This window comes from Gekko japonicus, unplaced genomic scaffold, assembly GCF_001447785.1.
Source record: "Gekko japonicus isolate JY-2015 unplaced genomic scaffold, Gekko_japonicus_V1.1 scaffold1246, whole genome shotgun sequence".
NCBI classification, from domain to species: domain Eukaryota; kingdom Metazoa; phylum Chordata; class Lepidosauria; order Squamata; family Gekkonidae; genus Gekko; species Gekko japonicus.
The window spans coordinates 475,048-493,449 of record NW_015163126.1 but is presented as its reverse complement, the minus strand read 5'-3'; positions in this window follow the sequence as shown (position 1 = coordinate 493,449).

The following is an 18,402-nucleotide window of genomic DNA, read 5'->3' as shown; positions in this document are numbered from 1 at the left end:
TAAATCAGTCAATAAATAAGACAATCATGTGGAAAAAGAACCCTCATACGATCATAGATATAGTTACATTTGGGTTGCCTGTTTGGCAATGTTTTATCACGTTCACATGATAACGTACGGCCAAAAAAACAAAAGAGGCAGGTGAATTGAAGGGGCTGAAATCTGAGTATGCTCTAATTCTGAAATTTGACTTTAGAAATTCTGGAAGCTTAACTAGTATTAAAGAGGAACAGAATAAATAGAATAGAATAAAACAAACAAAGCGGGAACAGAACAAGAAATCTGCTCTGCCATACCTAGGGTTGCCAGCTAGGGTTGCCAAGTCCATCTTCCACCCCCAGCAGGGGACTTTGGGGGCGTTCCTGGAGGGGGCGGGGCATCCCCGACGTGATGACGTCACATTGGGGACTTCCGCCGCCGCCCCCACCTGCCCGTGCGTCGGATCTCCAGAAACGGCAGTTCCCTGCCCTTAAAGGAGCCGGTGTTTCCCTTTTAAAGGAAGGAGCTGGCATTTCCCCTTTAAGAGCAGCCTCGTTCCCTTTTAAGGCCACACCCAACAGCAGAAACTCATTAGGATTGGCTACATTAGGGGTATGTGGCCTAACATGCAAAGGAGTTCCTGCTACAAAAAAAGCCCTGGTTGACAACAAACAAGGTAAACAGAATAACAAGCAAAAGGTGGGTGTGGCTGGATAACCACACTTCTGGTAACACAGGGGTGTGGCCTCATATGCCAATGAGCTGTGCTGTCAGGGGTGTCGCCTAATATGCTAATATGCCAATTATGCTAATGAGTTCCTGCTGGGCTTTTTCTACAAAAAAAGCTCTGCTTATCATCTAGGTTGGGAAACTCCTGGAGGTTTGGGGATGGAGCCTGGGGAGGACAGGGACCTCAGTGGGGTACACTGCCCCGACTCTCCCAAGCATCCATTTTCTCCAGGGGAACTGATCTCTGTAGTCTGGAGATGAGTTGTAATTCTGGGGGATCCCCAGGTCCCACCTGGAGGCTGGCATCCCTTCGTCCTCCACGGGCACCATCCCAAAATCTCAGGGAGTCTCCAAACCTGGATCTGGCAACCCTACACCCCCTGTCCCCCGCCAGGGGCCGGGGGGGACCTGGCGACCGTAACTTCTGTTGACGTCGGGTGAGACTTTTGTGCTTTCTCGGTTCTGTCAATAATTCCGGCCACCTCGTTGAAACTTGCTGGTGGGAAATTCTCAGGCCCGGCCTGTTTGGTTTCTTCCTTCCTGTTAGAGCTATATGCGGTCGCTTCATAACAGCTTGTTTTTACAACTGGGACACCGGGCATATTTTTCGAGCCGATTAAGGCAAAGTGAAAGGGCGGCGGGGGGTGGGGGTGGGGAGAAGATAAGGACCTCTGCTCCCTTTCGGCTTTTGTTATGTTTCCCCTTTTGGAGGAAGAGAAGATAAAATTAGCGGCAATACGTAGAATAGAAGGCTTCCTGTTTTGAGTCATTTCACAGTCTGAGCTGACACTGAGGGTATTTTATGAGATTTTTTTAGGGTTTTATTTTTTTCCCCTCCAACCGCAGGTGCAACTTAAAATGAATGTGAAAGTGAATAAGAACATACAAAGAGCCCTGCTGGGTCACACCAGTGGTCCATCTAGTCCAGCATCCTGTCTCACACAGTGGTCAACCAGTCCTTCTGGATGGCCAGTAACAGAGCACAGAGGCTGAGGCCTTCCACTGGTGTAGTGGTTAAGTGCGCGGACTCTAATCTAGGAGAACCGGGTTTGATTCCCCCACTCCTCCACTTGCACCTGCTGGATGACCTTGGGCAAGCCATAGTTCTGGAACAGCTGTTCTTGAAAAAGAACAGTTTCTTTCAGAGCTCTCTCAGCCCCACCTACCTCACGGGATGTCTTTTGTGGGGAAGGGAAGGAAAAGGAGTTTGTAAGCCCCTCTGAGACTCCTTCGGGTAGTGAAGGACGGGGTATAAATCCAATCTCCTCCTCCTTCTCCTCTTCCTCTTCTTCTTCTTTTGCCTCCTGGCTCTGGGATTCAGAGGTTGAATTTCTCTGAGTAGAGGTTCCCCTCAGCCACCATGGCTATTGTCTAGTAGCCACTAATTTACCATTACACTATGAATCTGTCTAATCCCCCTTTAAAGCTGATAAGAACCTAAGAAGAGCCCTGCTAGATCAGAGTAGTGACCCATCTAGTCTAGCATCCTTTCTCATACAGTGGCCAACTAGTTACTCCAGAGGGCCAACAACAACGTATAGAAGCTGAGGCGTTCCCCTGATGTTGCTTCCTGGCACTTTGATTCAGAAGCTGACTGCCTCTGAATGTGGAAGTTCCCTTCAGTAATCATGGCCAGTTGTTGTTGTTCAGTCGCACAGTCGAGTCCGACTCTTCGTGACCCCATGGACCAGATCACGCCAGGCCTTCCTGTCTTCCGTCGTCCTCTGAAGTTTGCTCAATTTCATGTCCGTTGCATCTATGACACTGTCTAACCATCTCATCCTTTGCCGTCCCCGTCTTCTTTGACCTTCAATCTTTCCCAGCATCAGGGTCTTCTCTCATTGGGTGGCCAAAGTATTTGAGCTTCAGTTTCATTATCTGGCCTTCCAGGGAACAGTCAGGGTTGATTTCTTTTAGCATTGACTGATTTGATCTTCTTGCAGTCCAAGGGACTCTCAAGAGTCTTCTCCAGCACCATAGTTCAAAAGAATCTATTCTTCGGCGCTCGGCCTTCCTTATAGTCCAACTCTTGCAGCCATACATGACTACTGGGAATACCATTGCTTTGACCATGCGGACTTTTGTTGGCAGGGTGATGTCTCTACTTTTTATCATGCTGTTTAGGTTCGCCATCGCTTTCCTCCCAAGGAGCAGGCGTCTTTTAATTTCATGGCTGCAGTCACAGTCTGTGGTGATCTGGGATCCCAGGAATGTGAAGTCTGTCATTACTTCCACGACTTCCCCTTCTATTTGCCAAGGAGTGATGGGGCCGGATGCCATGATCTTAGTTTTTTTGATGTTGAGCTTCAAGCCCACTTTTGCGCTCTCCTCTTTTACCCTGAGCAAGAGGCTCTTTAGGTCCTCTTCACTTTCTGCCATTAGAGTGGTATCGTCTGCATATCTGAGGTTGTTGATCTTTTCCCCAGCAATCTTAATTCCCGCTTGTGATTCATCCAGGCCAGCATTTCGCATGATGTACTCTGCATATATATTAAATAAGCAAGGCGACAATATACATCCTTGTCGTACTCCTTTTCCTATGCTAAACCAATCAGTTGTTCCATATCCGGTTCTAACTGTTGCTTCTTGGCCCTTATACAGGTTTCTCAAGAGACATGTGAGGTGGTCTGGTACTCCCATCTCTTTAAGGACCTGCCATAGTTTGTTGTGATCCACACAGTCAAAGGCTTTAGCATAGTCAATGAAGCAGAAGTAGATGTTTTTCTGGTACTCTCTTGCTTTCTCCATAATCCAGCGAATGTTGGCAATTTGATCTCTAGTTCCTCTACCTCTTCGAAACCCAGCTTGTACTTCTGGTAGTTCTCTATCCACGTACTGTTGAAGCCTAGCTTGTAGGATCTTGAGCATGACCTTGCTAGCGTGTGATATGAGTGCAATTGTGCGATAGTTTGAACATTCCTTGGCATTGCCCTTCTTTGGGATTGGAATGTATACTGACCTTTTCCAATCCGGTGGCAACTGTTGCGTTTTCCAAATTTGCTGGCAAATTGAGTGCCGCTCTTTAACAGCATCATCTTTTAAGACTTTAATAGCTCAGCTGGAATACCATCACCTCCACTAGATTTGTTGTTAGTAATGCTTACTAAGGCCCATTTAACTTCACATTGCAGGATGTCTGGCTCGAGGTCAGTGATTATACCGTCGTGGTTGTCAAGGACATCGAGGTCTTTCTTGTATAGTTCTTCTGTGTATTCTTGCCATCTTTTCCTAATCTCTTCTGCTTCTGTTAGGTCCCTACCGTTTTTGTCCTTTATCATGGCCAGCTTTGCATGGAACGCTCCCTTGATTTCTCCAATTTTCTTGAAGAGATCTCTAGTCCTTCCCATTCTATTGTTTTCCTATATTACTTTGCACTGTTCATTCAGGAAGGCCTCCTTATCTCTCCTTGCTGTTCTCTGGAAATCTGCATTCAGTTGGGTAAATCTTTCCTTTTCGCCTTCGCCTTTCGCTTTCCTTCTTTCCTCTGCTATTTGTAAAGCCTCATCAGAAAGCCACTTTGCTTTCTTGCATTACTTTTTCTTTGGAATGGTGGTGACGCTATGCGTCAGATCCTGGCGACGGCAGGTGCAACGCATCTCGCTGTCCCCGCGGCAAGGATTCTGTGAAGACCTACGATCCTCCACTGCAACTTGGCAATCCTAGAGTGTCCCACGACACAAAATAAGGAAATACTACTTTACACAGAGAGTGGTTAAAATGTGGAATTCGCTGCCAGAGAATTGGCTGCAGTAATAAACAGCTTTAAGAGGGGATTAGACAGATTCATGGAGGATAAGTCTATCAATGGCTACTAGCCTTGGTTACTGAGGGGAACTTCCACATTCAGAGGCACTAATCCCCTGAATCCCAGAGCCAGAAGGCAACATCAAGGGAAGGACTCGGCCTCTATGCGATGTTGTTGGCCCTCCTGGTTAGCCACTGTGTGAGACAGGATGCTGGACTAGATGGACCACTAGTCTGGTCCAGCAGGGCTCTTCTGATGTTCTTATGGAGGCGTTGGCCTCTCTGCCCTGTTTTTGGCCATCCAGAAGAACTGACTGGCCACTGTGTGAGTCAGGATGCTGGACTAGATGGACCACTGGTCTGATCCAGCAGTGCTTTTCTTATGTTCTTATGGAGGCCTCGGTCTCTCTGCCCTGTGGTTGGCTGTCCAGAGTAACTGGTTGGCCGCTGTGTGAGACAGGATGCTGGACCAGATGGGTCACTGACCTGATCCAGCAGGGCTCTTCTTTATGTTCTTATGAAGGCCTCAGCCTCTATGTCCTGTTGTTGGCCCTCCGGAGGAACTGGCTGGCCACTTTGTGAGGCAGGATGCTGGACCAGATGGATCACTGGCCTGATCCAGCAGGGCTCATGTTCCTATGAAGACCATGGCCTCTCTGTCCTGTTGTTGGCCCTCCAGAGGAACTGATTTGCCACTGTGTGAGACAGGATGCTGGACTAGATGGACTACTGGTCTAGACCCAGCAGGGATCAGAGGGTCCCTATCCTCCCCAGAAGCCCTTCCACCACATCCCCGCCATTTCCCACAGACTCCAATTTACAAAAAAACCCCTCTCTCTCCCCCCTCTCCTCCCTCCCTGAAAGGTTCAGAGACACACCAAGGCATGGTGGTCTACAAAGCCGCAGAACCGGGAAGAAACTGTCAAGGCAAGCCGGTGTTTACGCGATGATGTCACCCACCAACCATTCCGCCAGATGTGGGATCGCACTTCCTTTCGCCTGTGCCAAGGAGTCTTAAAGGATTGCAGCTGTTTCGCCATGAATGCAAATGCCGGGGGGGGGGGAGGGGGAGGGGAGAGCCGAGAAAGGTACAACCCCCAAGCTGTGTGCCTTTCCGTCCCACAGACACCCACAGCTATGGCACCTGCAAACCATCAAAGAGGCAGAAGGGGGAAAAGAGGAACTTTTTTCTTTCTCTCTCTTTTTTTCCTTAGAAGGACGCTTGTTAAAGTCCTGCCTGAGGGCTCAGGAACGGATCTCTGGGATAATGAAACTTTAGAACCCGAGTCGGACTCATGACAGAGCAGGCGGGGATGTTATAGCTTTGCACAGCTGTGGCCAGCCCTGAGAAAGTGGGGGGAGGGGGGGGAGCAGATTCTGATTTAAAACCCGCCCAGGGACAAGGGGAAGCGAGTGACATCTGGCCTGCCCGAGTGGCTTCGAGAAGTGTGGGCGATCAGAGCGAGAGGGGAGGAATGGAACGGAATGGAACCGTCTCCGTCCAGGTCTTCTATAGCTCAGAACAAGGTGACTGCAAGAAGCAAGCCTGCAAATTGGGAGTCCACCCCCCCCCCCGCAAAACACACAATTGACCTAGTTGCCAACCTCCCGGCAAGGGCTGGAGATCTCCCTGGATTACAACTGATCTCCATGTTATGTACGCGGACCGCCACCAGGGGTCCGCGGCACAGGCAAGAGCTTGGATCTGAAAACAATGGAAACTTTGGATCCTGGATCCCACAGCCCCAACCAATAGCCACTTTGGCGGGACATTCAAACCCTCCAATGGGAATGGGGGGTTGCTGGGTGGATATGTATATAGTGGCCCTGCCGGCCGTTAGAGTTAGTCTTTGTCTGTGTTAAGTACAATAAACGTGTGCTACAGCATGTCATCGTCTGAGTCCTCCACGCGGCGGACCCAGTACTTTCCACTCCAGATGACAGATCTCGGTTTCCCCGGAGGAAATGGCTCCTCTGGAGGGTGGACTCTATGGCATTGTGCCCCACCCTCGTCTACGGACCCCGGCCTCGTCAGGGTCCACCCCCAAGTCACGAGGTATTTCTTAAAGCAGGAGTTTGGCAGCCGTAAATCGACCCTAAATGAAAGGGGAATTGTCCAGCATGGAATCAGGGGACACAAGAAAATTAGGATTTGTGAGGCCTCCTTGAAATTAGCCTGGTGTCAATTACAGAGGCATGCCAGCTGAGTAATGTTGCATGCGTATGTCTTCCAGTTTGGGTCCAGAAAGTATGGGTGAAACCAGCTGACCAGAGCTAATGGGCCTTCACTATAGAGAAGAGATTGGATTTATACCCTGCCCGTCACTCAGAGTCTCAGAGCGGTTTACAAACTCCTTTCCCTTCCCCTCCCCACAACAGGCACCCTGTGAGGTAGGTGGGGCTGAGAGAGCTCAGACAGAAACTGCCCTTTCAAGGACAGCTGTGCCAGAACTATGCTTGCCCAAGGTCATCCAGCCAGGTGCAAGTGGAGGAGTGGGGAATCAAACCCGGTTCTCCCAGATTAGAGTCCGCGCACTTAACCACGACACCAAACTGGCAGATCTGTATGCATCTGTAATGGACACAAGGCTAATTTCAAGGAGGCCTCACAAATAACATTTGATTCTTGTGTGCTTGGGCTTACTTTCTTTTTAATAAATCCTTTTTAATATTTGAAAAAAAAAATCTCTGGGCTTCTCAGTCCAGGCAGCCCATTGTCAATGTTAGCCCTCCAGAAAGCCAGCAGCTGTCAAGAGACTGAGACAGCAGGGGAAGAAGAGGAGCCAGGAAAAATGAAGGCAAGCGCACCTCAATCCCAGCCTACCCTGCCGGGTGCCGCATCTCTAGTCATCCCCGTCCAGGGATCAGAGGAAGAGGTGTGGCTGGCATGCTAGCAGGGCAGAAAATTGCCGTGGTTAGCCCTTCTTCAGAAAGTGACCCAGCCATGGAACTATCTTTTTTGTGTTGCGCTTCAGAACAGAGTGCTGGGTAGTGAAATAGCTGAATATTGGACAAGCCTTGAATATCTGTTTCTAGGCATTTATGTGGCTGAATGATAATATATATGTGTTGTCATTTCTTAGTTGTTCGATTAATCTTGGGACTTTCAAAAAAAACCAAAACAACATTTGATTCCATATTGGGAAATTCCTTTTTTGGTCCTATATCAACTTGTTAACTGCCTTTTGATTGTAACAGGAGCCTAGACGCATCCCGAGTCTATGAGACCCCGAACCCTAATATGCGTGCCCGTAGCGGGGTTCATAATAGTCACTGACACAAAAAAGAGGGGTGGATAGCTGCTCACCACTTTAGGCACCTTCGTTGCTGGGTCCTGCTGCTCAGCGCCACTTACAGCAGGACCTGGCCTTTTCCCGCCGGTTCCATCTCCTCCTCCCCACTCGATTCCATCTCTAGCACATCCACCTTGGCTTGCAGGGAGCGGGGGGGTTCTGACTTTCGCCGTCCCTTTTTTCGAAAGCAAGTTGCTCTGGCGCTTGTCACCTTCTCCCCCCCCAATCCTCTCGCCTCCCCCGATGGACAGTTGGCCGCGAAGTGGCCTCGCTCCCCACATCTTAGGCAGAGTCCCTGTTTCATCCGTTGCTCTCTGACCAACGGCAACTGCGGGGTGGGCTTCGCCTTGGAGTGGGGTGTTGCCGGTGCCCTTCCAGCCGCTACCGTGTTATCCAACCGCACAGTGCGCAGTCTGCTCTTGGCGCTCTCCACCTCTTGCATCCAGGCCACCAAGGTTCTTGGGTATCGGGTTCCCATGACTGAGTTCCGAATGTCGGTATTCAGCCCTAATCAGTACTGCTGCGCGAGCACCGGGTCGGACCAGTCCCGGATTTTGGCAGCTTGCCGGAGGAACTCTGTCGAGTATTCCCGGACAACTTGCCTTGTTTAAAAGTGCGGAGGAACGCTTCTGCCTTCTCGCCCGCAGTGCGGTCCTCGAACCAGGCTCTTAGCGCCCACATAAATGCATCAACGCTCCCCAATTCCACAGCCTCCAGGTTGTGGAGGCCCACATACCAGCTAGTCGCCATACCCCGCAAGTGGGAAGCAATGAAATCCACTTGTTGCTCCTCGTCAGGGAACAGATGAGCCCAGCGGTCAACAAACTTCATTACCCGTACCATAAAAAAAGGAGAGGTTCTCTGGGTCGCCATCAAAAGTAATGTCAAGTAAGTCCTTTGGCCATGGCATGACTGGTGGAGGTACGGAAGCTGCAGGCTGCTGCTGTGGCGGCGGCAGAGGGGGGGAGGCGGCAGTGGCAGCTGAGGGACCGGCTGGCCATCTTGCAGGCCCTGTGGAACTGTAGTAGATCCCACAGGGCCCTGATCTCGTATGGGAGCTCATTCCACCAGGTAGGGGCCAGGGCTGAAAAAGGTTAGTCGGACGTCTCTGGGGCCGGGGACTGCTAGCAGGTGTTGATTCATGGACCTCAGTGTCCTCCGGCGCTCTTATGGGGAGAGGTAGTCTCGAACGTATGCTGGCCTCTGGCTGTATACGGCTTTATAGGTAAGTACCAGCACCTTGACACAGATCCGGAATTCAATAGGCGGCCAGTGCAGTTCACGCAGCACTGGGTGGATGCGAGCCCGCACAGGCGTCGCTGTCAACACCTGTGCTGCCGCGTTCTGCAGGCGATGGCTGGAGATTTGCTATTACAACTGATCTCCAGGTGAGAGAGATTAATTCACCCGGAGAACATGGTTGCTTTGGAAGGTGGACCCTGTGGCATTACATCCCATTATATCTGTGGCATTATATCCCTTCCCTTCCCAAACCCTGCCCTCCTTAGGCTGCACCCCCCAAATCTCCAGGTATTTCCCGACCTGGACCTGGCAACTCTAGGCCTTCGAGTCCACCCTCCAAAACAGCCATTTTCTCCAGGGGAGCTGATCTCTGTTGCATGGCGATCAGTTGTCATTCCAGGAGACCTCCAAGCCACATGTGGGGACTGGCAAACCTACCACCAGGTGCCTGTAATAATTGTCAGGAACTCTAGGGTCAGAAAGGAGCTGCGGTGCCTCAAGTGGTTAAGATGCTGAACTACAGGCTGTGGAAAGTCGGTAGTTCAGCCGTTCGAGGCCCGAGTGTGCCGCATGACGAAGTGAGCTCCCGTCTCTGGTTCCAGCTCCTGCCAACCTAGCAGTTCGAAAGCAAAACATTGCAAGTAGATAAATAGGTACCACTTCGGTGGGAAGGTAACAGTGTTCCGTGCGCCTTGGTGTTTAGGCATGCCGGCCACATGACCACGGAAACGTCTTCGGACAGCGCTGGCTCTTTGGCTTTGAAACGGAGATGAGCACCACAACCCTAGAGTCGGACTCGACTGGCTTTCGAGCAAGGGAACCTTTACCTTTACCTAGGGTCAGAACTTCTCGTAAGTAGTCAAGGCCTTGTTTGGCTTGTTCTGCTGGAATGGCCCCAACCCAACCCTCCTGCCAGTTGCCAGGCACTGGCAGGTGAGGAGAATGTTTGAAGTATTGCTTACCACATCTTTTAAGTAGAGAGAAGGAGAAAAGGAGAGAAGAAGAGTTTGGATTTACACCCCACCCTTCACTTGGAGACTCAGAGCTGTTTACAATCTTCTTCCCTTCCCCTCCCCACAACAGACATCCGGTGAGGTCGGTGGGGCTGAGAGAACTCTGGCAGAAACTGGTCTTTCAAGGACAGCTCTGACAGAACTGTGGCTTGCCCAAGGTCATCCAGCAGCTGCGAGTGGAGGAGCGGGGAAACCCAGATTAGAGTCCATGCACTTAACCACCACACCAGACTAGGGGTGCCAGGTGGGAGCGTTGTGGGGTGGCACAGAATTCTGGGAGATAATTTTTAAAAAGGAAAGAAAAATAAGGCCTCAGCAACTTACTAGACGTTGTGGCCATAGAGTTCCTGGGGATTCCTAGAGCTACCGGAAGTGACAAGAGTAACTCTAACTATTGCCAGAAACCCTATGGTAGTCTTGCCATAGAGTTTCTGGCAGTTGCTAGAGCTACCTTTATCACTCATGGGTTGCTCTAGGAATCATCAGGAACTCTATGGATAGAACCTTCTGTAAGTAGATGAGGCCTTATCTTTCTTTTTTAATTTTTCCTCCTCAGGACGATCACACCCACACCACCCACTTTGGCCCCAGTTGCTGCCTGCCAATCAGGCTGAGCATCGGCGGGTAAGGGCTCCAATTGGCTGGAGGTGTCCCCACCATAAGCGGGCAAATGGGAACCCTGTTTAATTAGAGTTCTCCTGAATATTCAGCATGACTAATTTTGGGTGCGTTCAGACGGGGCCGTTCTGCCGGCATAAACTGCACCGGTTGGAACCCGTGCAGTTTATGCTGGCAGAAAGGCGATCACACTTACCTCCATTTTGCGGATCCCATCGGTGTATGCCTGCTCACACGCTGTGGGCGTCGGCGTGTTTTTTAAAACACAGTTTGAGCATGCGCATAATGGCGATCTTTGCGCATGCTCAACCCTCCCATTACATTTACACTTTAAAGGTAAGGACTGACCTTTAAAGTTTAAAGCCCAAACTGGCCTCCCTTAAGTCCCGGACTCCTCCGGGAAGTTAAAGTAAGGGCTTTTTTTTTTAAAAAAAAAACCCAAACAAACGCTCAGGGCGAAGCTTCGCCCAAGCGCATATCGCTCAGTTTTTTTTAAAAAATGGCGGGGGGGAAACGGAAGCCTCAGGCTTCCGACGGAAATGGCTACGCACCGGTGGAGAGCGATCAGACGGCGAGGTACAGCGTTTACAACCGTTGCACTCAGGATACCACCACTTGGGAACCTAGTGGCAGAGTGCAACGGTGTAAAGGGCTTTACAGCGGTTAGGGACAGGAGGCAGATGTTCCCCGTCTGAACGCCGGTGAGTACAACGATCGCAACCGGCACCTATACCGATGTAAAGCCCCCGTCTGAACGCACCCTTTGTGTGTCAATGCTGCCACGTCGGGTGTGGGTGCTGCCACTTTGCAGGGTGCAGGGTGCATGCAATGCCCCTCTTACCTTTTTTCTCCATGTTTAACTCTGGCCCTCGTTGCCCTGCTGAGCCACAGCTTCCGACTGATATTTTCACTTGGAAGGAAGTTGCGCACACTGTTCCTTCAGACCCTGCCATTGCCGGTTGATCTGCCTGCTGATGCACATTAAGACATTGTTTAAAGTCCCCTGGCTGGGCACTAATGCGCATAAATGCTTGGATGGAAAAACAACGGTGGAAGGAAAAGACACTTTTTAAAAGCCTGCTGTGTGCTAATGGGTGCACTTACATTTTTTTTAAAGCTCCATTGCTGTGCACCGATGCGCTTAAATGTCTGCATTTTAACAAATCTACCTAGAGCGGTTGCCTCCATGGCCCAGACCCAAAGATCTACTGGAGGCTACCTTTGACGGCAACCCAGATGAACTCGCTTTCTTCACGGTGAGAGTGCATAAATTCGTAGAAGAGAGCCGACACCTGTTCCGAAATGAAGCTGGTCTTATTGATGTCATCTCGGCAAGACTAAAAGGAGACGCCGCCACATGGTATGTTGGACTGCACAATGACCGCGGTCCGGAACTTTTGAATTTGCGAGCATTCATGTGGGCGCTGCGGGCGAGGTTTGAAGATGTCAACGCGAGCCAAAGAGCTAAAGCGTTTCTCCGCACCTACCGCCAGAATAAGAAGTCGGTTCGCGAGTACACACTGGAATTCCACAAGCAGGCAGCAAAGCTCCGAGACTACCCTGATCATATATTGGCTGAGATGTATCGATTGGGACTCAACGCAGACATCCGAGAAACGGTTCTGAAGACTGTCAATCCTGTCTCCCTGATGGCCTGGACCCAGGAAGCTGAAAATGCAGAGGATCGGCTCACCACCATCAAACTCGACTTGGCTGCTACGACCAACAGACCCGCCGCTGCCAGTGCCTCCAGACCCAAGACTCAACGCCTGTCGGAATCGGCACGAGAACTACGTATGAAGATGGGGCTCTGTCTCAAGTGCGGGGAGAAGGGGCATTTCGCTGTGGATTGTGGCAGCCGTCAGGTAAAAGACAAGCCGCCTACTCCAAGCCCGAAGACACCGCTGACGGGGAAGAAGGGGATGGCTAAACCGCGTTTCTCCAAAGCTCTGCAGGCGGCCCAAGGCCTGGAGGGAATCGAACCGTCTGCTGCCGAGTCAGAAGAGGAGGTGGTGGCTGAAACGGCGGAAAACGACAACGGCCTGTTGTGAGAGGCGCAAAACGACACGGCCATTCTAGCTCTGCGCCCAAGGTGGTGAGAGAAACCCCTTCCCTGTTTTTCGTGACTGTCTCGTTAATGAATCCGCTCCTGGGGACCCACGTTAGGGTGAGAGCGTTGATTGATTCTGGGTGTGGGAGGGATCTCATCAGCCCTAGAGTGTTATTGGCACTGGAAGCGGGGATAGTCCCCTTGAAGTCTCCCATCATTTTTACCCAAATGGATGGGGCACCCATGGAACCTTGTACACACGAGACTATGGCTTTGCGGTTGGGGGCTGGCGATCATTGGGAATCCAGATCCTTCATTGTTACCCCTAAATCGCAGTTTGACTTAGTACTGGGGAGTCCCTGGTTGTTTACCCATGACCCTTACATCTTGTGGGAAGAAGGGGTTGTCAAATTTGTGTCGGCTAAATGTGTAGATCACTGCTGGTTGGACTCGTGGGGGGACCAGCCGACCGCACAGTTCCCCTGCGGCGCTTTGCAGCCGGAAGAGTTAGCTTCTTTGCCTCGAGAGTATAGAGACTTGGCGAAAGTGTTTGGCGAAGATGAAGCTAACGAATTGCCCCCCCATCGCTCTACTGACTGTGCTATTGAACTTTTGCCTGACTGTAAATTACCTAAAGGTAAAATCTATGCGATGGGGCCGGCTGAGAAAGTTGAACTGCGGAACTTTATTGATAAAAACCTAGCCCGAGGTTTCATTCGCCCGGCTTCCTCCCCTTTCGCCGCGCCTGTACTTTTCCGAAAGAAGAAAGACGGGGGGCTTAGATTGTGCACTGATTATAGGGGTCTGAACGCTGTTTCTTTGTCCAATGCCTACCCCCTCCCGCTAATCAAGGACTTGGTAGCTGAGGCCACCAAGGGCAAAATCTTCTCGAAACTTGACCTCCGAGATGCATATTTCCGTGTGCGCATTCGGGAGGGGGATGAAAGTAAGACTGCATTTAATACCCCTTTGGGGCAGTTTGAGTACCTCGTTATGCCCTTCGGGCTTCAAGGGGCTCCGGGGGTCTTCATGAACCTAATCAATGAGGTCCTACATGAGTTCTTGTTCAAAGGAGTGGTCCTTTACCTTGATGACGTGTTGCTGTACTCTCAGGACCTCCCGTCGCATATTAAATTGGTGCGCCAGGTCCTTAAGCGACTTTATGAACACCACCTGTTTGCAAAGCTGTCAAAATGTGAATTCCACAAGACATGCATTGACTTTTTGGGTTATCGCATCTCTGGGGGGAAGGTGGAAATGGACCCTGCTAAAATACAGGCTGTACTTGACTGGGAACCCCCCAGGACCCGCAAACAATTGCAAATGTTCCTCGGATTCGCCAATTTTTATAGAAATTTCATCCAGAATTTCGCTCAAATTGCCCTTCCTCTGACTGATTTGCTAAAGACCAAGGGGAAGGGGTTTGATGCTACGAAACCAGGCGCCCCGCTTAAATGGTCCCCTGCTTGCGCAGAGGCTTTTGAGAAACTTAAACTGATGTTCACATCTGAGCCAGTGCTAGCGCGCCCTGATGAAACTAAAAAATTCATTGTCCAAACTGATGCCTCGGATGTGGCAATGGGGGCCGCTATTTTGCAAGAAGGGGAAGATGGTCGTTTACACCCCCTCGCATTTGTGTCTAAAAAGTTTTCTGACGCTGAACGAAACTGGGGGATTTGGGAGAAGGAGGCGTCAGCGATCCGGCTGGCTCTCTCCACTTGGAGGCAGTGGTTGGAGGGGGCGCAACTGCCATTTGAAGTCTGGACTGACCATAAAAATCTGGAAATGCTGAAATCCCCCCGTTCTCTCAACGCTAAACAACTTCGTTGGGCGGACTTCTTTGCTAAGTTTCGATTCACTCTTCGTCATTTCCCTGGGACGGCTAATTCCCTGGCTGACGCGCTCTCACGCCTCCCACAACATGACAGTCAGCGTGAAATCATCATGGACTCTGTTTTTTCCCCCTCCCACCTGGGGGGGGCTGTGGTCACCCGTGCGCAAGCGCGCTCGATTCCGCGCTCTGATGAAACTTCGCCTTCCCTTTTCCCTGGGGGGGGGGGGGCTGGGTCCAGAAATATATGTCTGCTTTTACTGCTGATGATGATGCCTCCCTGAAAGCGTTGCCAGATTGTGTCCGTAGCCCTGAAGGTCTGATTTATTCTGGAGACAAACTGTATGTGCCTATTTCGATGAGGAGGGAGGTGATGGATTCTGCTCATGGTTCGAAACTGGCAGGGCATTGGAGTTTTGTTAAATCTCTGCAACTCATCCGCAGACAGTTCTGGTGGCCACAGATGCGCAAAGACCTCTTGACTTTTGTTCGATCCTGCCAAACCTGTGCCTTAACTAAACCCAGAGTGGGAAAGCCTCCTGGTCTTTTGCAGCCACTCCCTACCCCATCGAGACCGTGGGAAGTGGTTTCCATGGACTTTATTACTGACCTCCCTGCGAGCAAAGGGAACACTGTTATTTGGGTGGTTGTTGATTTATTTTCTAAGCAAGCTCATTTTGTGCCTTTTCCTTCCTTGCCTACAGCTCAGAGGTTGGCGAAATCGTTTATGTCTCACGTGGTGAAAATTCATCAATTACCTGCTAAATTAATTTCTGACAGGGGGACCCAATTTGTTTCTAAGTTTTGGAGGGAACTTCTTTCCATTTTAGGGGTGGAACAAGGGCTCAGCAGCGCGTATCATCCTGAGACTGACGGACAAACAGAACGAGTTAATCAGACCCTGGAGCAATATCTTCGTTGTTTTACTAATTATCAACAGAATGATTGGTGTGAATTGTTGCCTCTTGCTGAATATTGTTATAACAATACTGTCCATAGCTCCACGGGCATGTCTCCTTATAAAGCTGTCTCTGGTTACGACAGCCCCCCCCTCCCTTTCCTGGAGGGGATGGGCCAACGTCCTGTGGGGGACGCTGATAAATGGTGTATGTCCTTGCAAAATGCATGGCCTCTGCTATGCCAAACGCTTGACGCAGCCAAGGCTGCTTACAAGACCCAGGCAGACAAGGGTAGGGTGGTGGGGTTTGATCTGAAACCTGGGGATCTTGTGTATGTATCGACCAAGAACATCAAGATGCTGCGACCTAGCAGGAAGTTGGGGTGGAAGTTCATTGGTCCATTCAAAGTGCGTAAAGTCATAAATGATGTGGCGGTTGATGTTGTTTTGCCTAAGAATTTACGTGCTCTGCATTCTGTTTTTCACATGAGCCTGTTGAAGAAGGATCCTGGTCCGTCTCCCTGGAGACCAACAGTTACTCCTCCTCCACCTGTTATTTTGGAGGGGGATGAACATTTTGAGATCGCTGATATCCTTGATTGTAAATTGAAACGTGGTAAACTCTGGTACCTTATCGAATGGGTTGATTTCGGTCCCCAGCACCGCGAATGGGTGGAAGAAGGGGATATTCGGGCCCCTTACCTGATCCGTAGTTTCCACAAGAGGTTCCCGGACAAACCGGGAGGTCTCCCGCCCAGCCCGGGAGATCTCCCGCCCGACCCGGGAGGTGTGTTGTAAGTGTATTTTAAGGGGGGCAGTATGTCAGCAAGCTGCCATTCTGTTTTCTGTGACCTCTGTGTACATATCCTTTCCCTGTTGCACCCGGCTTGTTTTCTATCATCCTGCTCCTGCGTTGGAATGCACAAGATAACTGCTGGAGGTTGTGTGGGGGAGAAGAGGCTGTAATGCTTGCCTATTGCTTTTCTCATGAGTACTGCACCTGTGTTTTGTCTGATGTTCTGCCTGGTTCCCATGGACTGGGCGCGCAACCGTTTCTTTAGCCCGCCAGCGGGAATGCCATTCATTGGATCTGTATCTGTTTGAATTTCCTTTATTATGCTTGACCTAACTGTGTATCCCCAGTTCTAACAAAGAACGTGTTTGAGTATGTCTTCAACGCTTTGAAATAAATTTTGCTTTTCTTGAAAACGTGGATTTATTCTCGATGCTTGGGGATCCAACAGTACCTGCCCTTAGAGGGGAAGGGGGCACCCTCCTCCGTGTGAGGTGTGTGGTGGAGGCATCAGCGGCGGCGGCAGAACATCAGAGGCGGAGCATTGGCGGCGGCGGCGGTGCGAGGTCGACAGAGTGCATCCTGGTGGCCAGTACAACATTGAGCGGCTGAGTCGGATGACAACGGAGGCAGAACCGGAAGGTGCAGCAACGTGGAAGCGCAGGCGCAGCGGAGCCAAACGTGGACATAGCTGAAGCCGGAAGAGACACGGGACCGCGCACTAATAATGGACCGCCAAAAAAGAAGCCACCACGATCCATCTCTGACACCAGACGGAAGCGCCGACCCGAAGACCGCCGGGAAGACCTCATAAGAAGACCTCGCAAGAAAGGAGCCGAGCCGGAGAAACAGCAATGTCCACCACCAGGGTGCCGGTAGGCAGCCCCTCCCCCCCACTATGTGGCCGTAGTTAGGGATAGCAACATTAGAAACCTCTGTAAACCGCCCAGAGACCCTCCGGGGTCAGGGCGGTATAGAAATCGAAGCTATAAATAAATAAATAAATAAATAAGTTAAAAAAAAACACCTTTGTGTTTGTGTCCTTTATAAAGTTTATATCTCCGCTCCCTGGCATTACGTTTTATGACAGACATGGCCCGGCCCAACAAGGTCTCATTTATGTCAGATCCGGCCCTCATAACAAATGAGTTCGACACCCCTACCTTAGAGAGCATTGGTTCGTCCGATATTGCCCACATCATAGAAGGGCTTTGGAGGTGGGTGTCCCAGGCTCTAGTACAGCATTCTAACTCACTATACCACAAAAGTCCCGAGCATAAGGTTTGCATCCTCCATGTGGGGTCTGCAGATCCTGAAATTATGACTGATCTCCAGATAACAGAGGTCAGTTTCCCTAGAGAAAAATTGCTGCTTTGGGGGATAGACTCTATGGCATTATTTACCATCAGGCCTCAGTTCCTGCCGGAGCGCACCGGAGCACCGCTCCGCCAGTCAGGAGCCCAGGGGGCGGGCACAAAAGCCCCGCCCACTGCTCCCACCAGCCATCAGTTGGGACACAGTGTGTGGGGGGGGAGAAATGTTCTCCTGCCTCCCTGAGCCCCGGGGTGGTGGCCTTGGACTCGTAGGGGCAAATTCCACCTCTCGCGCGAGAGGTCATTCTGGCTCCCCCAGCTATCTTTAGGGGCTCTTTAAAAAGTTATGACCCCCGCCACCGCTGATTTCGGCGGCAGATGCAACCACCACAGGGGGGGGGACCTGCTGAGCTGCCCTCCCCACCTTTTTCAGGCTCCGCGCTAGAACGCCGGGCCTGAAAAAGGGCCAGCCAAATGTCAATTTCGGCCCCATTATATCCTATGGGCCATTGAAGTCAATGGCAAAAACATAGGGTATATTCTGGGGGCTGAAGGGGAGGGGGTTTGAGGGAAAGGCTCCAAAATCACAGGGTACCTGCTGGAGCCTCTCCCCAAGATACCCACCATGGTTCAGGAACATTGAACAAGGGGGTCCAATTCTATGGGCCCCCAAACAGGTTGCCCCCATCCCCTCCATTGTTCTCTATGGTGGGAAAAAAGTAACTTTTTCCCCACCATAGAGAACAATGGAGGGGATATAGGAACATTGAACAAGGGGGTCCAATTCTATGGGCCCCCAAACAGGTTGCCCCCATCCCCTCCATTGTTCTCTATGGTGGGAAAAAAGTAACTTTTTCCCCACCATAGAGAACAATGGAGGGGATAGGGGCAACCTGTTT